The following is a 16044-nucleotide window of genomic DNA, read 5'->3' on the forward strand; positions in this document are numbered from 1 at the left end:
TTGCCCAATATCCTTGTGCAACTCATCATATAAAATTTTGACAAAAATCTTGGCTACTCGTCTAAAGCCTATCCTCCCCACTCTCATATTTGAAAATCAAAGGGGCTTTTTGGCCAATAGGCAAATTTCAGACTCCATCCTTCTTGTCCAAGAGGCCATACACTCCAGTGAAATCCGAAATGAGAAAGGCTTCATCTTAAAGTTAGACTTAGCCAATGCCTTTGACCGTGTCAGACATTCATTCCTGTTTGCTGTGCTTGAAAAAATGAGTTTTGCCACATCCTTTATTAGCCTTATCAAAGCCTGCATTACAGGACCTTGGATACCCCCTCTTCTAAATGGCAGACCTGGACCTTCCTTCCAATCCGCTCGAGGCCTTAGACAAGGCTACCCTCTCTCACCCTATCTCTTTATATTAATGGCTGAATCTTTTAGTGAATCTTTTAGTAGAGCTCTGGATTACAATCGTCTCATGGGCCTCATCACCGGGATCAAATTTGACAATGGAGTCAAAAACATTAATCACTCTCAGTTTGCCGATGATACACTTTTAATGGGGGGAGCTTCAAGCATCATAGCCCGTCGTTTTAAAACCCTCCTAGACAAATACATGAGCTATTATGGAGGTCTGATAAATTATCCTAAGAGCTGTATATATGGGTGGAACACCTCGGCACATGTTCTCCATAGGATTGCTCGTACTCTTGGGGTTCCTTGTAAGCTGAACTAGGAGCAATTTACCTATTTGGGCATGCCTGTAAGTGCTGGCAAGTTGAAAGCTACAACTTGGGAAATTATTATTGACAAAATGAAAAGGAAGATTCAGCATTGGGGCACTTCTTGGCTTAACCCTGCGGGGCGCATAACTCTTCTGAAAGCAGGCCTCTCCTCCCTGCCCTTATATTGCTTTACACTTATACAAGCCCTCGCTAACTTCCATCTTAAAATGGATGCTCTCCTTCGACACTTTCTTTGGCAAGGAGGGAGAAATGAAAAAAAAAATACAACTTGGTTAGCTGGAAGCAAGTCACTCAGCCATGTGAGAATGGAGGGCTGGGAATCAGATCTTTCAAATTCCTAAACCTCGCCTTTGCTGGCAAGCTGGTTTGGAGACTTATAACTCGAAGGAATGGTTGGTGGAAAACTGTACTCGAAAAAAAATATCTCAGCCACCCAAGGCACCAACTTTTGGATCATGAGCTTCCCAACAGAGCATGTTCCAAAATCTGGAGGATGTGTAAAAAAGCTATTCCTTTTCTTGACCAAAACACTTCCAAAGTGCCCAAAGGAGGCAACTATATAAGAATTGGAGAAGACAAAATAATGGGCAACAGCCCATAAGCCAACGGCCTGGTACTCAGCAGGTTCTAGCTCTTTTCAGCAATATAGGTATTCAAACTCTGGCCCAGATCTCTCAATGGGAAGCCCTCTCCCAAATCTGGAAAGGTTGGAGTTTCCCTCATATACCAACGAATGTAGAAATCAGTCTCAACAACCTAAAAACTTATCTTCATGGTATAGCGCCCACCAAACGCTACCTTGCTGATGAATTCCGATGGGACCCTTCAGGCACTATCTACTCTATTAAGGCAACTTATCATCAGATTTGCACCAACGAGTATCCCATGGCAATCTGGGCACATTGGAGACTTGTTTGGAAGGCAGAAACTCTTCCAAAAATCAAATTCTTCTTATGGATCCTCTTAAGAGGGAAAGTCCTCACTGCTGAGAACCTCAGAAAGCGAGGAATAATTGGGCCATCACGCTGTCCAAACTGCCAAAACGAAGAAGAGACAATTCAGCATCTGTTTATAGATTGTTCCTTTGCCTCAGCCTGCTGGAAAGAAGCCTTTCAGAGTCACAACCCCCCCGGGTGCCTGGCACTAGTATATTTGAAGTGTTGCACATATGGAAAAAGAGCTACCCGTGGGGAAGAAAAGCAAACAATACAGCTCGCAGGGTTTGGAATGCCCTACCTTGTACACTTCTCTGGAACATCTGGCTAGTAAGAAACAGAATGATCTTCAAAGGCACAGCAACCAATGTTAGAAAGCTCTATAACAAAGCTTGGAATCTCAACCTGGAAACACTATCCACAAAATGTCATTGGAATCTGAAGGTGCTGGAACTGACAGTCGAAGAAAGGAATTACATAGGGCATATTCTGGACAGAAGCAACATAGAACAAAAAAGACATGATCCCAATAGCAGAGACAAGCCCAGATGCAGCTGGAAAATCAGGATGAAAGATGAAGAATTTGCTCGGTGGCTCAGGAACAGCAATACTCATTATCTTTTTTTCGATGGAGCCTCCAAATCCAGCCCAGGAATGGCTAGGGCTGGAGGTCTTATATGCAACGGTAATGGAGATGTGTTAACTGAATATGAATGGAGTCTGGGCCATGCTTCAAACAACAGGGTTGAAGCTTTCGCCCTCCTTCAAGGTCTGCTCCAGCTTCAGAAACTTGGTATATCCAAGGCTACTATTATCGGAGACTCTGCCATTATCATTGGTCTGATTATAAGCAACAGAAAAGCCCAAAACCTGAGTCTGCAGCAAATCATCGAGCGATGCCATATTCTGGACCAGCAAATGAAAGGCAATCTCTACTACCATGTCCTTCGATCTCTTAACAAAAACGCAGATAAACTGGCAAACAAAGCCTGCTCACACCCTGTTGGCAACCTTCGGTGCAATGGCACTGATCATTACTTTTTCTTGCCATGATCAGGCTCTATCCCTTTTGTAGATCCAATCCACAACAGGTCATTGTTCGTAGTTTCCGAAGCTCTCTGCCCTGCCTCTCTGTGAAGAACCAAATCTCTACCTCCTATCCTATGGCAATGGCCACCACAGATGTAACCTATTCAACTCCAAACTTGAACTCTCTCTGTACCGCCCTTCCAAATCCCTCAAATCTCTACGATCTCAGCGATTCCAACATTTCTCGATCAGTCATCTGTTTTACTACTCCCGCTGGCCTTTTCCTATCCCCTATCTATCGGTCTCAGGCGCAAAATGGGCATGGCTTTTCGAAAATAGCTTTACAGCTCCCCCAAACAGAGTATCCCTCTCCCAAGTTCAGTCCTATGGCAATCCTGTTTTCCTCCGAATCCGCTTCTCAGGAGTTCCTGATGTGCCCTCGTCTAGTCCAATTTGCCTGCACAAGTGGCATAACTCTATCAAGCGCTTTCCACTATAAACCTCTGGAAATCAAAGATATTTGCATTGTTTGCTTATTTTTTCTGGATTCAGCAGCTAGAGTCTGGTGCGACAGGAAGTCAGCGATCATTAATCCTCAGACAGGAAGATACAGTGTAGATGTTGTTGATTGGGAAGCATCGCTCGATCTCACAAGGCGTTGTCGTCATGCTGTTGCAACTATGGGCGATCTAGTACATGGTGACTTGCGAGAAGATTGTAACCTCAGTGGGCGGCAAACTCGACACATTTTGCAAAAATTAAAAATGAAGTGCAAAACCTGTTATATTTTACTACAGTTTGTCAGAGTTTATACAGCATTTCGCTTCTTCACAGCGACGGAAACAAGTTGTAATGCTGACTCAATTAACAACTGTATCTGCTGTTGGATCATCATTTTCCAACATCATTCTGTAAAAATGGAGATCCGTCTCCCTCCTTTTTTCTTTTGAATATAAACCAGCAACCGATATTGTGAAAAAAAAAAAAAAAATATGTAAGCTCTTTGATAGAGTCTTCAAAGTTTTTGTCATGGTATCGGACCCAAAGGAGGGCTCGATGGACAGAGCTGTAAGCTCAATGGTTAAGCTGGAGTAGTTGGACAGAGAAGTTCAGTGGACCGTTGTTGGAAGAGAGTTGGTTGAGTTGTGAGAAAGTGATTTAGTCTGTTGGCCTGGTGTAGATACATGCTGAAGAATTGTTTCAATAAGGCAGAAACAACAAAGGCCCATCCTGGAGTTGTTCGCTGCGGTGGTGTGAAGGCAAAGCCTGAAGCTATTTGTTGGGTGCCACTGTTGTGAGGCATGGATAGGACTGTGTTGTGAAGACTTGAGGGCATGGTAGTGACTTCTCGAAGAGTTGTGTAAGGGAGTTGTGAAAATGCCGATTTTTCACAAAAAGTTGTTCCATTCATGCTTAGAGGAGTCAGTTCAGCGTGTAAGAATTTGTTGTGTTGAGCCGACTGTGGTGTTTTTTTTTTGTGCGGCCTGTCTGAGCATTGAAGTGTGTTGTAGAGAGGCAACAGAGGCGGTGTTTTGTTTGAAGTGTGATAACACTAGAGCGTGGAGGAGCCTGGAGGGCCGAGGAGAGCCGAGGAAGGGCGTCGAGGAGCGCTGAGGGTTGTAGATGCCATGAGAAAGTATTGTTGTTGATGAAACTATCTCGTTGGCTCTGCCAGTTGCAATTTTTTCTTACAAGTAGAAATCTAAAAGTTGTGTTGCTCCAGTCTTCTTAAGCATAAAAGAATTGCAGAGTGATAAATTTAATAAAGTTAAGAGAATACACTAACTTTTAAAATTGTTGTAATGGCCCCGCCATTGACAAGAATATGTGGTCTGCGCTTGGAGGATATTTATTGTATTTGGAGGCGGTGAATATAAGGGTTTGGCCGAGCAGGGTTGGAGTTGAAAGCCTTGGGGAGCTGCCTGGAAGGGAGTGGAGCTACGTGGAGTTGTTATCACAATGAGCGTTGTCATGAAAAAGAAATCAGGGCAACGAGGGAGTTTGTCCTATGGAGCAATATGCAATTGTTGGTTGTTGTTTGAGTTGGTGTTTTCATTGAATGAGCTTGTGTTGAACCTAGGTCAATCACAGAACAGTTGTTACAGCCCATGGTTTGTGTTGAATAATTCATCCATGTGGACCTGTGTGCAGAGAAAAGTAGTTGCATTTGTATCACTGTGTATTGAGCTCCTGATTTCTTGGTGTGGACAGTGTTTGCTGAGTGAAGCATGGAATGGTGAGGAGTCAATCCTAAGTATGGGTGAGGAGTAGGTCGATGCTGCCTATTGTGATGTGAAGTGAGAGGCGTGAAAGTTGAGGATTTTTCAATGGATTTTTTGTAGCGCAGAGGAGTAAAGTTGGTCATGGCTACTGTTTGATGAAGCTGCCAGAGCTCGTGGGATCGTGAAGCTTGAAAAAGGAAATGAACATTGTTGCCTGATATACGACTCCGTGTGTGGAGATATTACCGTGAACGAGTTGGTTGGTTACCACCTTGTGTGGAGAACCACGTAGAAATTCACCGATCTGATTGGAAGACAATGAGTGCGATAATGTTTGATAGTGATCTTTTTTATGATGCTTTTTTAGAGAGTCCATTTGGAAGTATTTTTGGGTCGGGTAATATTTTTTATTCCGGTAGTATTTTTGAGTCAGAAGAATTATTTGATAAACATAATGGTTTTATCGATGACCATGAATATCAGGAGGTGTAGTCTATTCCACATGTTCCTGCAATCACTGAGAGCAGAACTTGCTTCTCTAGGAACCCAATTGTTAGAAATTTGATTGGATCTACTTCTAAGATGGTTGTGACAGTGGAGGATACAACCATGGATGTTGTTTAGAGGTCACTCATGTTTGAAGATGAGTGCATTTTGGTGGCTCCTCGTGGAAAGTGGGGAGAGCATGAATTGGATTACCTTGTTTTCATTGTTCGGGATGTTGCCTTGCATCCCAATCTAGAAGAGGTTGTTGATGTTAAGTACGTAAGCAAAGAGAAATTGAAAGAGATCATAAGGAAATCAATAAAGGTGAAGATGAAACTGCACCAAAGAATGAACAAGCATCGACCCTTTCGCAACAAGGAAAAAACAAAATGTATCGTTGTAAGCCTAGCTGAGACTTAGACCAGCAGGGAAGTTAAAGTTTAGGTTGTCGTGATTAAGGGGAGGTGTTTGAACATTAATCACAACAACGCCAACTACGTCGACCATTGTTCCATATCGACGCGTTTAATGTGAGTTAGCAAGAGTCGATAAGACATCAGTTTCAATCGGCGGATATCATTATTGATTCTCCTGCTTATGCATGTATAAATAATGATGTTTAGTAATGAAATAAGTAAGCTCTTTGATAGGGTCTTCAGAGTTTTTGTCACCCCATTCCGTTGAAAGAGGCAGGTGATTTGCGACAACTGGTGGAAAAAATATCGAAGGCAAGGGTGGTGATGTTGAGAGAAGCAAGCCATGACACCCATGAGTTCTACGAATGGCACCGTAACATCTCAGAGCTCCTAATATCCCAACACAGTTTCAACTTCATAGCCCTGAAGGGCGACTGGCCCACCACTCAACAACTCAACAAGTGAATCCTCACCGCTCCAAAACACACAGCAAGCAGGCCGGCCGTGGCGGGCGTTCCGAGGGAAGCCTTCACCCGTTGGCCGACATGGATGTGGGAAAATAGAGAGACCGAGACGCTCCTAGAATGGGTCTCAGATTTCAACTCCAACGTTGCCAACAACAAAATTTGGCACCAAGTACGGTTCTTCAGCTTGGATGTATATTCTCTATTCAACTCCATCCAGGTCATCATCGACAAGTCAAGAAGGTGGACAAAGAATAGGTTGAGCACGTGCGAAGGCATTACACCTGCTTTGATCCCTCCGACTGGAACAAGGAATACATGACCAGTGTCCTAGAGGTACCCGAGGGTTGCAAGTCCTTTGCTCTCAAGGTATCGACATCGATTATTATGTCTTAACAGCTATTTTTTTAATTCTTATGTCGATTCTTATGTCTAACACTAGTTTATACCGGCCAAGTTTTGGAGTTGATGTGACCTAGGTATAAATAGTGATACAGAGAGTACCCATAACTTTGCTCAACTTTCTGATGATTGCTCAAACAAGGCCTGGCCTGATACAGTCTACCATCTTCATCAAATAAGAGACTCTGCTACCATTGTCCTACCTAGACCATGTTGTCATGTCCTATCCACCACGCAATTAAAGCATGAATCAATCACTGAATTTGAAATTTAAATTTGATTTTTCAACATAGCGTTAGCGCCACATGAATCCGAAAATTCGCAAGTACAGTCTATACATACAATTGGAGTAGTTTATAATTTTCAAATTCGACTATGAATTAGAGTAGTCTATAAATTTCAAATTCAGTCGATGATCCATGCTTTAATTGCATGCATGATGGACAGGACAACATGGTCAGGATGGTGGTGGATGGTGGATGGTGGTCGCGGAGTCTCTTAGTTGATGGCGATAATGGACCGTTCAGGGGCCAAAACATAGGAAAGTTGAGAAAAAGTTGTAGGTAATCTCTAATACATGTTATGGCATATATGTATCACCAGCTAATACATGTCATGGCATGTATGTATCACCAATACCCTCAACTCCAAAAATTTACAACTATAGACTACTACAATTGTATTTAAATTTGCTACCAAGATTCTTGGACTTGGAGATGTGATGTCTAACATTGATTCATATGTTTGAGAGTTGTTTTCTTGATTTCCTTCAAAATGATAATAATTGTATGTATATTTTGTTGTCACAATCAATGTTCTTGGAATGTGATATTGATATCGCTTCTTGGCAACCAATTTTTTTGTAGTTATTCATCCATTAATGCTCACTATGTACATCCAATCCCCCTCGGCAACCAATATTTGTGTAGCTATTCATCTTTTAATGCTCTTTTAATGCTCACTAAGTACATCCAATCCCCATCTGTGGAGGCCATCCACCGATCCCCATCCCTCATGGGTTTGCATCCCATGGCATCCAGGCATTCCCTTTGTATTTTTGTACGTTGAAGGGATGGTGAGGATGAATGTACAGATACACTGGTGATCGCATCCCTTGTTGCCCAATTGCTTGTAGAGAGGTCGAACTAGCTCTTCTAGGAGCTTCCACCATCAACTGCCCTCTGCGCACCTCAATGCCGTTGACTAAAATGTGGTTCAGAGCTTCTGCAAAGAGATGGTTTGACCTTTCCGCAAGCAAATAGGCAATAAGGGATGTGATCACCGACGTATCTATACGTTCATCCTCGCCAAGGTATAGAGTCATCCTTGCCATCCTTTCAATGTACAGAAATGCAGAAAGATGCCTAGGTGCCATGAGATGCGAACCCATAAAAATGCCCATGTGCCATGAGATGCAAACCCATAAAAGATGGGGATCGATGGATGACCTCCATAAATGGGGACTAGATGTATTTAATGAGCATTAAAAAATAAATAGCTACACAAATATTGGTGTCATCGTTTCTTATTTCTGACCGTTGATTTCTCGATTTTCTTTAGAATGGTTGTATGTATATGTGTTGTCCCTCATTTCTTATAAACAAATATCGGTTGCCGCGTTTCTTATGTCTGACCGTTGATTTCTCGATTTTCTTTAGAATAATTGTATGTATATGTGTGGTCACTATCAAGGTTCTTCTAGATGTGCTCCGTCGGCAAACGGACAACTGCACGGAGGAGGAAGTGTTCGATATCCAACAGAATGAGAAGATCGTAAGCGATGCCGATGGGTATTACAGGGCGGTGCTGTTTGGGCACCGGAACTCGTGGAACGTACGGGAAAATCACATGATGGACATGCTGGCCTTCCTGCTGGACCGGTGGCCCCGTGGGAAGGCGATTGTCTGGCTCTAAACACGCATGTCGGAGATTATAGGGCAACCACGATTGTCAACTTCGGGGAGGTCACCTTGTCAGGCAGAAATACGGGCAAGACGCCGCGGCCCTCGTCGGCTTCGGCCCCTACCAAGGCTCCGTCATCGCTTCCGACAGATGGGGTGGCTCGATCCAGAGCATACCCGTGCCGCCTGCGCGGGAAGGGAGCTTCGATGACATCTTTCACAGAGCGGCAGGCACGAGTGGTAATAACCATTTCTACGTTATAGTCCGAGAGGGCGAGGAGTCAGAGGGGAATAAGACGCTCGCGAAGATGAGAGGATACCGAGCTATAGGCGTTGTATATAATCCAGAAAAGGAGAGTGGGCACTATGTGCCTACAAGTCTCTCCGGTAGATACGAGAGTTTCGTATTTTTTAATGAGTCCAAGGCGTTGGAGCCTCTATCTGGCCATCTCAGTCCAATGAAAATATCAGAGGCTTGGCCTAGCGGAGTTTGATATGTATTATTCTCGTCTGTCAATCAGTCTATAAAAAAAATTTGGAAGCTCGGATGAGACTTGTTTCTGGAAGTGGGACATAGTGGTTATCATCAAATTAGAAGGAATCGTGTATACATTCATCCGCTAGGTGGAAAGGATTTATCCAATATGTTCAATAGGTAGTGTTCCTTTGGCTCCCTTGTTTCCAGAAACGGGACCAGTGCTCGTCATCAAATTCGACTCATCCAATCATCAGTTAGGTTGATCGTCCAACCTTTTTTAATTTCAGTGTCCTTTTCCAAAAGATGTTTTAATTTCAAGTTGACTATATATTCAGTCGTTATGTTTTTAATTTCATAAAAACGGGTTCGGTAAATATTCAGTGGTTATGGTTTTAATTTATATACATATATGAATGGTTTATATATATATATAGCGAAGCCATCTTACTGATATGGTTTTACACACAAAAGCATCTATGTGCGCATCTATGAACACTGCATTTATAATTTAAAAACAAATTTTAGTAAATAGAGAACTATATAAATAATTTAACAGTTACATTCATAATATAAATAATTTTAAATAATTTTTGTTTAATCATTTCAACTAATCTTCGTAAACAGAGAAATTTCAGTACTAAAGCACTATAAAATAATTTAAATTTTACTTTCCTAATTTAAGTAAACAGAGAAACTATAGCATCAAATAACTATAACATCATGAGCAGATTTATGAAAACTTCATTTATAATTTAAAATCAATTTTTTTAAATACAGAATTATAATATGTGATTCTATATACAGATTTGTAATTTAAAAACAAATTTTAGTATATAAAGAATTACAACAGCTATGTCCAGTAGAGACCTGTGAAGACTGCACTTATAATTTGAAAAAAACACTAATCATTTTTGTTAGCACATATAATAAAATACACTGGAGGTAGATAAATGTGCAATACATATTATTTGAATTATTTATATACAAATACACTTTTATGATTTTTGGTTTTAAATTTCAAGTCATTTCTTCACAACTATTTACATTTACTTGTGGTTTTGCTGTAAAGATAATATTTAAATATTATGTTTCTAACATTCTTTTTTTAATTAGGACTATTTACCTTTAATTATGAATTTTTTTGAAGATAATATTTAAAGATTATGTTTCTAAAGTATATGATTTATGTTTCTAACATTTTTTTTAATTAAAAGTGGTTGGAATCCGGTAAAAAATTTCAAAATTTTTTTGTAGAGGGAGCGTTTGAATTATGTTTTTGATAGTGGAAATGGATTCAGTACCATCAAATTTTTGAGACGGTAACTTGGATTTACAAAAATCTCTACCGGATTTTCTCAAAATATGGCTGAAATTTCTTTAACTTTAAGGGCAAAAAACAATCTAGTTAGAGTGTTAAAATAATACAATTACTCCTTCATGAGGAGTTAGATAAAAATAGAGAGTCAATGAGTGATTGCATGATTGAGTGTTTGAGTGTTGAGTCAAGTGAGTTAAGTGATAGACTACTTTGAGTGTGAGATTGCATGTAGTTGCATGTCAAGATATTTTAGGCAGTTAGCTAGTTGGAAAAGGTTTAAATACCCTTCACCAAGTTCATTGTAATCATTATGTTTTGTGTGATCAATAAAAGAGCAGCAACTCATGTTTTATGTGTGAATTGTATTTTCTCTTCTCTGCTTTTCCAACAAATTAATATCAGAACAAGGGAAAACACATTAGCTGTCTGTGAGAGAAATATATTGTTTCTCGTAGTAGTTGAACATTAACGCGTTAGGCTTCGCAAGCATTCGGAGCTGCCGTGGAGCGTGAGCACCCATAGAGCGTGAACCATTCATTGACGTTCCAAAGGAGTTCCGGAAGTTTTCAAAGGCGTATTTTTTCACGTGGAGTACCTTTGTCATATTCACGTGGGTTGTTCCTCTTTGGAAACGAAAAGTTAAAGAAGGTTTACGTTATTCATAAAAAAATTATGAGATTAACATGAATATTTACGGTGATTGTTTTATGAGGTTCACTTAATTGGTTTAAAGTTATATAAGGTGTGGTAAAATAGAAAGAGTTTTCAAAAAAAATTACGAAAGGGTTTATTATAAAGTTGTGTTTTTTTTTTTTTTTTTTTAAGAAAAACACTTGGGGTTTTATTGGAAGATTTTTTTTTTTAATAAAAAGAAAAACACTTGGGGTTTTATTGAAAGAAGTATTATTTTTTCAAAAGAGTTTTACAAAGGAGAAATTTAGGGTATTTTTTTAAAAAGAGAAATTTTTGGAGAAAGATGGCTTTCTCAAATTTGCAGCCACAGTTCCCACAGTTTATAGGGAAAGATTATGATGTGTGGGCCATTAAGATGGCGACCGTTTGGGATTATGTGAAGTTTGGGTTTTCAGAACCTATGAACGAAAAAGATGAACAATCTCTCACTAATGCAGAGAGGGAACAATGGAAAAAATACAAGAAGAAGAATGCACATGCGTTGCAGCTTATTCAACAGGGAGTGGACCTAGCAATATTTCATAAGATTATGACCATGTCTTCAACAAAAGTAGCATGGGATACTTTGGCGAAAAATTACAAAGGTTGGCCAAAGTCAATATTGTTAACTTGCAGAATACTATGAGAGATTTTGAAAGTCTACAGATGAAGGAGATAGAGGACATCGATTCTTTCATGAATCAGGTCATAACTATTGTAAATCAATTAAATATTTATGGTGAAGATATAAGAGATCAAAGAGTGGTTGAGAAGGTTCTCCGATCTTTGTCTAGCAAATTTGATGTTGTGGTAGCAGCATAGAAGAAGCCAAGGATTTGGCATCATTGATAGTTGATGAGCTTATGGGATCACTTCTATCGCATGAGGCAAGGATAGACAAAAATAAGGATTCCACTTTAGAGACTGCTTTCAAAAGTCAGGTTTCTATTTCAAGAGATAGAGGTCGAGGCAGAAGTAGAACGAGAGGCAGAGGACGAAGTGAAAGATATGGTGGTCAGAGAGATGACCGAGAAGATCATGAACATGCAAATGGAAGCAACTACAAAAGCTTCAACAATAATCAAAGAGTTGACAAATCAAAGGTGAGATGTTATTACTGCAATAAATTTGGTCATTTTGCTCGTGATTGCAGGAAGAAAATAGCTGATCAAGGGAACCAAAGAGCTAATGTCACTACAGAGAGTACTAACTCTATGTTCCTAGCTTGCCATACCATGCATGAACCTTCTGCTAGTGTGTGGTTGTTAGACAGTGGTTGCAGTAACCACATGACAGGCAACAAGGATTTGGTTGCAAATTTCAATCAATCTGTGAAAACAGAGGTAAAGTTGGGGACTGATAAGACTGTGGAAGTAGATGGCAAAGGAGTGGTCAACATTCTGACCAAGCAGGGGGAGCCGAAGACAATCTCAGAGGTATATTATGTTCCTAGTCTTAAACATAATTTGTTAAGTGTTGGTCAATTGACACAGAAAGGATACAAAGTTATCTTTCAAGGTCAAGAAGTTGTTATATATGACAAGCCCCCAAGCAGGCAATTGATAGCAAAGGTGCAGATGACGAGGAACATACTCTTTCCTCTAATTTTGAATTACAGTGGTCAGGTGAGTTCTTTTACAGTTACATGTTCTGATGATTATTGGTTATGGCACTTTCGATTTGGACACTTGCACTTTTCTGGTTTAAGATTGTTGTAGCAGAAATAGATGGTCAGAGGATTACCTCCCATCAAAGAGCCTGCTAGTACTTGTGAGTGTTGCATTTTGGGAAAACAACACCGTGAAAGTTTTCCAAAGGGAGTTGCATACAGACTTTTGTGGACCTACGAGGACACAGTCGATTGGTGGAAGTTGCTACTTCATCACTTTCATTGATGACTACAGCAGAAAGACTTGGGTTTATTTTTTGAAGCAGAAGTCTGAAACTTTTGCAAAGTTCAAAGAATTCAAAGCCTTAGCAGAGAACCAAGTGATCAACGGATTAACGTATTGAGGTCAGATCGTGGTGGAGAATATGACTCAAAGGCATTCCATGATTACTGCAAACAATGTGGAATCAGAAGATAGTTTACAACCAGGTACACACCGCAGCAGAATGGTGTAGTAGAGAGAAAGAATAGGACAATTATGAACATGGTAAGAAGCATGTTGAAAGGCAGAAACTTGTCTAATGAGTATTGGGCAGAAGCAGTTGCATGTGCTATTTATGTGATCAACAGATCTCCTACAAAGAGTGTGATGAACAGAGTACCAGAACAAGCATGGTCAGGTATGTATTGCAACGTATCTCATCTCAGAGTATTTGGATGTGTAGCTTATGCACATGTTCCTAAGGAGCGAAGAGGCAAATTGGATGATAAAAGTGAAAAATGCATATTCATTGGTTATAGTGAGCAATCAAAAGCTTACAAATTGTATAACCTTGTCTCAAAGAATACCATAATTAGTAGAGATGTTGTGTTCAAGGAATAAGAGTCATGGAATGGAACTGTAGACAAAACAGTTGATGCACAAGTGCCACTAATGGAAGAAGATGATGTAGCAGTAAAGGAGCAGCAAGAATCACAGGTGAAGACACCAAATGGAGACACACCAATAAGGACTTCAATATTTTCAGAGAAGCATGGATCCTTAACCAGATCAACGATCAAGATTCTCCCAGCAATCAATCACGTGATGAATCAAACAATGGTAAGATAAAGATGAGAAATTTGAAATATATTTATGATGATTTGGATGTTAGTTCAAATTTTGATTGTTGTCATTCCAACCTTCTTTGTTTGAAGAAGAAATCAAAGATGAAAATTGGGTGCAAGCCATGGATGAAGAAATTGAAGCTATTGAAAAGAATGACACATGGGATTTGGTTGATTTACCAAAGGACAAAAATCTCATTGATGTGAAATGGGTGTACAAGACAAAGTTGAATGAGAAAGGTGAAATTGACAGATTTAAAGCATGACTTGTAGCAAAAGGATTCTCGTAGCAACCGAGAATAGACTTTGGAGAAACATTTTCTCCAGTAGCCAGATTGGATACTATAAGAGCAGTTCTAGCCACAACAACTCAGAAAAAGTGGAAAGTATATCAGATGGATGTGAAATCAGCCTTCTTGAATGGAATTCTAGAAGAAGAAATTTATGTGCAGCAACCTCCAGGATATGAAGTTGAGAGTAATGAAGACAAAGTTTACAGGTTGAAGAAAGCGCTCTATGGATTGAAGCAAGCGCCTAGAGCTTGGTATAGCAGAATCGACACCTACATGATTAAGAATGGATTTTGCAGAAGCAACATTGAGCCTACCTTGTACACAAAGGTAAATGAGCATGGAAAGATTTTGATTGTTTGCTTATATGTTGATGACATGATTTTTACAGGTGATTTTGACATAGATGAATTTAAAGAAGCCATGATGAAAGAATTTGAGATGACAGATCTTGGTCTCATGAAATATTTTCTTGGCATAGAAGTTGAGCAATCTGAAAAAGGAATTTTTATTTGTCAAAATAAATATTCCAAAGATTTGTTGAAAAGATTCAGGATGGAAAATTGCAAACCTATCCCTACACCAGTTGCAACAGGTACAAAGTTAAGCAAGGATGATGAAGGATCAGATGTCAATCCAACTTTATTCAAAAGATTGATTAGTAGCCTCATGTATCTCATAGCTACAAGACTACATATCATGCAAGGAGTGAGTTTGATTTCCAGATTTATGGAGACTCCAAAAGACACACATTAGAGTGCAAGAAAACGAATTCCGAGACACATAGCAGGAACTAGAGATTGTGGCATAATGTATGCAAGAACAAAAAATAAAAAATTGATTGGATACGCAGATAGTGATTTTGCAGGCAGTTTGGATGATATGAAGAGAACTTTTGGCTGCGTTCCACCTTGGTTCAAGTGTGATTTCATGGGCATCTAAGAAGCAGCCCATTGTGACACTCTCGTCAACAGAAGCAAAATATGTAGCAGCAACATCAGCAGCATGTCAAGCAATGTGGTTAAGAAGAGTACTTGATGGACTCAAGCAAAAACAACAAGGATCAACAACAATATATTGTGACAACACCTCAGCGATTTCACTATCCAAGAATAGTGTGTTTCATTAGAAGAGCAAGCATATTGATACTAGATATCACTTTATTAGAGAACTTGTGAGAAATGGAGAAGTTCACTTGAAGCCTTGTAAATCTAGTGATCAATTGGCTAATATATTTACTAAGTCATTAGCACAAGATGTGTTTGAGTTTCATAGAAGAAACTTGGGTGTTGTAAGCCTAGCTGAGACATAGACCAGCAGGCATGTTTGAGTTGTCATGAGTCATGTTTTAGTTTAGCAGTTGTAATTAAGGGGGAGTGTTAAAATAAGATAATTACTCTTGCATGAGGAGTTAGATAAAAATAGAGAGTTAGTTAACTGAGTGATTGCATGATTGAGTGTTTGAGTGTTGAGTCAAGTGAGTTAAGTGATAGACTACTTTGAGTGTGAGATTGCATGTAGTTGCATGTCAAGATATTTTAGGCAGTTAGCTAGTTGGAAAAGGTTTAAATACCCTTCACCAGGTTCATTGTAATCATTATGTTTTGTGTGATCAATAGAAGAGCAGCAGCTCATGTTTTATGTGTGAATTGTTTTTTCTCTTCTCTGCCTTTCCAACATTGACTACCCAAAAAAATCTATGTGACTTTAAGAAAAAGCTATAAAAACGAATAGGGGAGTTTTTACCAGAAAAATGGCAATTAGGAACAACCCCATGGTCATGCCTAGGTGTATGTGGGGAAGGTGCAGAGCCAATTAGGATCGAACATAGAGTGTTCAGAAACAAAAGAAAAAGGAAGTGAAAAAAGTAAATTTCCCTATATTCCCTTTTCTAATAAGAAGATCTAACATGAGACTTAATATTTTTGTCCAAATAATTCTTGTGACATGTTCTTTTTATTTTCCAATTTGCCAG

This window comes from Pinus tabuliformis, chromosome J, assembly GCF_031772625.1.
Source record: "Pinus tabuliformis cultivar Carrire ecotype Pingquan chromosome J, CPIR1, whole genome shotgun sequence".
NCBI classification, from domain to species: Eukaryota; Viridiplantae; Streptophyta; class Pinopsida; order Pinales; family Pinaceae; genus Pinus; species Pinus tabuliformis.